The following is a 5,348-nucleotide window of genomic DNA, read 5'->3' as shown; positions in this document are numbered from 1 at the left end:
TTAGTAAATTTATGGTCTCTAATAGTTAAATATTTTACTAAAAATTTTCATAAAATAATTTTTATGACCTCTACCTAACTACAGTTTTCTCTCTTATTAAAACAAAATATAAAAAACATTTGAAGTTGTTTTAATTGATACTATGACTGCGTTACTTTTGTAATAGTTTGATTTGGAAAAATATTAAAGAATTTTGTGTTTCAATTAAAATGGTGGAAAAATTTTAGATTGTAGTAGCAACTGATTTTAGGTTCATTTTGGCGACAACAGTTACACAACTTTTAATTGCAGCTCCAGCAAACTCAGGAACTGAGTTTCAGAATTTGACAGTTTTAATCTCAAGAGACATCAAAAAAATATTTTTAGTGATTTCAAAATAATCTGCTACTAAGGTTTTTCAATAATAAAATAACATTTTATTTTTTATTTGTATAATATTAAATACTAAAATTTAAGGGGTAGTTAGAGTATAGTTTCACATTAATTTGCTTGAACATTGTACAATGTATATCATTTCTGAGAAAAGAGAGAAACTTTTTTTACTACTTTATATACATGCATATTTTTTCTATATTTTGCCTTTAGATAAGTAAAATTTAAACAACAAGATAAAACAGCAACCAAACTATTTTCAAAACTATTGCAAGCATGTAAAAACTTGTTAAAAGATCTTTTTGTTCATTTAAATATCTTAAGAGCACAGGAGGTAAAACACTTTTAAACAAAACTTACTTTTGCTACTAATGAAAGCATGAACTGTAGGTAAGATAAATATATTATTGGTAAATAATTATTATTTGAGTTATAGTCGTCGTTTTAAAAAGTAAGTTTTCAATACTAACCAAAGAAGTTCAACTTTCAATTTACAAAAAAAATTAAAATTTATTAAAACTCAATCCTTTTAATTATTTTTTAGCAAGAGAACTAAAATTTTTTGGAATTGCTTTTTGCAAAATTAAGAAAACTTTGCTACTACAAAGTTAAAAAAAAACTTAGTGAAAGAAATAAAATTGTTTGCTAATTTTTCAATGAAGAAGTTTACTTTAAAATTTTAAATGAACTTCTTTTAGATTTTTTGATAAAAAAACTAGCCTGGAAAGTTTTATAATACTTACTAAAATTTTATAGATTGCTTTTTAGTTGAATAGTCTTCTTTTGTCTTTTTAGCTTGCCTTACATACAGAACCCATAAAACACTCGAATTTCGATTGCTTGTAAGATTTAAAAAACTATTTATTATTTCAACAAATGTTAAAAATAATTGGTACTTTAGTTATATATGCAAAAGGTACTACTAAAAAACAGGTGTCTACCCCCATGCCCTAAATTTCAGCCAAAAAACGGTCTGTCAGATAAAGGTTAGGCTTATCAAATTACTTTAAAAAAATAATCCAAAAATTATTAAAAAAATTGTAAACACTTTACGCAGAGGGCTGGAAAGGGTGGCTAGCAGTAGTTGAATACTTTGGGACTGTACAATCAAACTAAGTATTATTTGAACAGACTAAGTATTGTTGGATACAGTCAGATTTTTTTTTTTCAAAACTAACTTTGTTTCTGCTTAAATATTTTAGAAGTTGTGTGTGTTTAATAGCAACCAGTTTTTGCCTTCTTTTAGTTCAAATTTACTCAAAGACTTCATAATTTTTTCCACAAAAATACTAGAAATACCTATTCAAAACTATACCTTTTACTGTAATTGCTTTAGCCTTAAATTCAGCTAAAATCAGATTATCCCTAGTACTTTTTGAGTTATATGACCCTATCATATATATATACCCTTAAAATGCCTGAAAAGCATTAAACAATTTTTTTAAGTACAGAACTTTTGATTTTTTAAACAGCTCATCTTATTTCTAATGTTTAATTCTAAACCATATGCAAAAAAAAAAGTGGTAAAAAAACAAAATGTGAATGCTCACCACTATAGACAATAGATTGGTCAAGAAAAATCCTTTTAGTCTTCAAGGAATGCACCACTTTCTTGTAAAATTTTGTTTTGAGCTATTTAAAATTTGTGGTATAACAAAAACTCTCTTTTTTTTATCAGGTTTACTAACCATGTAATAAATTTAGGTTGAAACAACTATAAGCACTCTTTTTACTTTATCAATTTCTATCATAAAAACCATAGTCCACCATGGGCACAACTCCACCATTAAATTTCGGTTTTTACATTTATTTAAGTACAAAATATTCTTATTGCCTAACTACAAGAGTAACAAAATAAAATACAACAAACAACTTAATGTTAAGCAAAGGAAAAGGGTAAAAGTCACTAAAAACAAGTTATTTAAAATAAATATAAAATTGTAAAAGCATTGTCTATTTTAAAACAGTATCTATAAATATTTAGAAAGTTGCTACTCTTTGAGTCAAAAAAAAACTGTCTTGAGTTTTTTCAAAACATTAAAAAAATATTTTTTTTTACTATTAAGAATCAAGTTTTTAAACAAAATAAGTAACAAAGTTTAAAAAATCTTAAACTAAATCAATTGAAATAAATTTAAAATCTAGAAAAAAAACTAGTTTGAAATTTTCAAAAATCTTAAAACTATCCTGAGTAAAGTTTTTTATAAAAAAAACTAAACTTGCCTGAGTCATCCCAAGGTAAAAAAAAACTTCAAACTAGTGTGAGTTATCATGACTTATCTGAATATGAGTAGTCATGCTTATGTTTTCAAAAACTTCAAACTGTCAAGAATTATTCTGAGTATACTAAATATCCTGAATGTGTGGCAACTCTGTATTTGGTGTAGTGCTATTGCTTGTAATTACTTAAAATTTATAAGTAGTTAAATATTCAATTAGCAATTTTACAGATGTGTTAAAGACTCTGTTTTAATCTTTAGTTATTGGTAGTTAGAAGCATGTTTAAAAACATATAAAATAAAATCATACCTATTCTTGTACAACTAAAAAATATATCTGACAAATACTTTGAAAGTATTAAAATGTGTGAGTTTTAAGTATTTTGTTAGTTTTTTTGAGTATTTGTTGTGTTTTATACAATGTATAAAGTTTTTGGAACATATATTGTTAGGTAGTTTCTAAATAGAGTTTAGAGAACAACTCCTTTAACATTTGGGGCAGCAAATAAAAAAAAATTAAAACCGAATTTTCAGTTATATCTAAGTTTGTTTGTTTGTTTTTAAGCCACTTATGTATAGTCAATGTAAGCTTGCCAGCCTAATTTCAAGTTTGTTGTAATATTATTTCTGATTTCTTTATTATATATTATTTACAAGTTGCTGCAATTGCTGTTAAATATTTGTTAAATGTTATAGAAAAAACATTTTAGTTTTTGGGTATTACCCATCTAACATGTGCTGTTGTTTCAATAAAAAATTCTAATTAAAAAAAAGAACAGAAAAATGTTTTCCCAAATAAACAAGTGTTTAAAAAAAGTAAAACTGTTTTGTTTGAATTAAATTTTTTCTAATGATTTTAAGTTAAAAAAGTGAGACTTTAAGTTTGTAAAAATTTTTACTGTATTGAGCCCTTTAAGTGTTTCAAAAATACAACAGTTTTGCAATAACAAACTATTTTTTTTATTTAACTTAACGAAACTATGCTTCTAGTTGTGGTAAACTTGATATGTTGAAACTTTTTTTTGAAATATTTAAACTCATCAGCAAGCATGCTATTTGTCAATTCGACAAAACTACAAAGACTAATCGGGCCAAGTTAAAACAAAATAAGGCTTATAAAGCACTCATGGTCAGTTGGTATAGCAAGTAGCAACTCTGCTGATCATTGTTTTATTTGAGCCAAAAACTGATTTTGAACCTTAATTTAGCGAAGGTTTTGTAGCATAAGCAAGACTCAAAATAAAATTAATAAAATGATAGGGAGTTATATCAAATATTTAAAAAGTGAAATTACTAACTTAAAACAAACAAAAGTTTATAAGCTTCATTGCTAAATCACCATAGTAACTCTTAGCATTAAAACAAGTCTGGTGAGTGCTTCAACTTTGAGAATCCATAAAACGGAAGAATCCATTAAGAAAGACATAACTTGATTATAGAATTTGCAAAAACATTTCGTTTAAATTAGTTTACATTAATTTGATAACCAAAAGGTTCTTCGTATACCAGGTTATAGAACAAAATGTTTAGAGCGCCTATTTTTGTCGTTCAATAAACTATAATAGAATTTTATTTTTTAGCTATAAAATTAAAAAGTAGTATTTAGCTAACAGCGTTATAAAATAAGTTTTAACTAGTTTTCAGACGATTCAGATTTCAGACGATAAAAAACAACAAATCTACGTTTTAAACTTTAAATAAGTTTATAAAGTAAAAGTAAGTTGCACATTAAACTAACCTTTTATAAAAAATATCGAAAAAAATCATGCAACTTGTTTTTTGATTGTTTTGGTTTACAGGTTTTTACATAAGAAATAGTTTCTTCACTAATATAGTTGATGTTAAAGTTAATTGAAAAAATAAAGTTTTTATAATTACCATAAAATTGAAATAACTTAAAACTAAAGTTTAAAAGAAAGTGGTGGTTTTTTCAAACCTTCAATTTTATAAAAAAAAACCAATTAAGCTTTAGTTTTTTTTTCAAATCTTTTCAACTATTTATGTTTAAAATAAGTTTTAAAAGTTTTGCAAGTAATAAAAATATTTACAACCTAATTTTATATTACAAATTGAAAAAAAATCTAACCGTATATAGAAGTTCAACAAGTAGTTATAAAAACAGTTATAAAACTATAATTTTAAAATTTTGATAGTGTTTCAAGTATGTCTTCAAGTAGGCATAAAATAATTTTTTCTATTAAATCAGATTTTGTTTTTCAACGCGTACACGAAGTTAGCTTCTTTTATGCACACTGCACTGCATATCGGTTCATAAAATTGAATAAAATTCACGTGAGTTTGAACGTAACAAGCAACTTTGCTGTTTAATAATTTAATGTGAGTTTTTTTTTTCTGATGTCTTCTTAAACCAGTACCACAAAAGAACTTTAACTTCAATAGTTTTTAAAAACATATTCTACTTTTTAACATGCGGTAGTGAATAGCTTGCTTAATCTTTAAATCTGATCGAATTTCGAAAAAAATCGATTGAATTTGCATTAAAACTAATATTGACAATTTTAATAATTCAACTGATAACGAGAAAATTCACAACTATACTAGTCGAAATTGAATTTCAAAATCGTTCAGTAAAATATTTTCAACAGTGTCAATATTTGTTATACCAAAAAAATACTTAAAGCCTATGTACTGTTCAAAAAATATTATTTTACTGCACTTCTTTGCTACATTAAATTCTTTTTAATTCTTTTACACTAAAGTTTATTGAAAGATAAAATAAATGCTCAAAATATTTGT

This window comes from Thalia democratica, chromosome 5 (assembly GCF_965202585.1).
Source record: "Thalia democratica chromosome 5, ktThaDemo2.hap1.1, whole genome shotgun sequence".
Lineage (NCBI taxonomy): Eukaryota > Metazoa > Chordata > Thaliacea > Salpida > Salpidae > Thalia > Thalia democratica.
Note: the sequence above shows the minus strand (reverse complement) of the source record.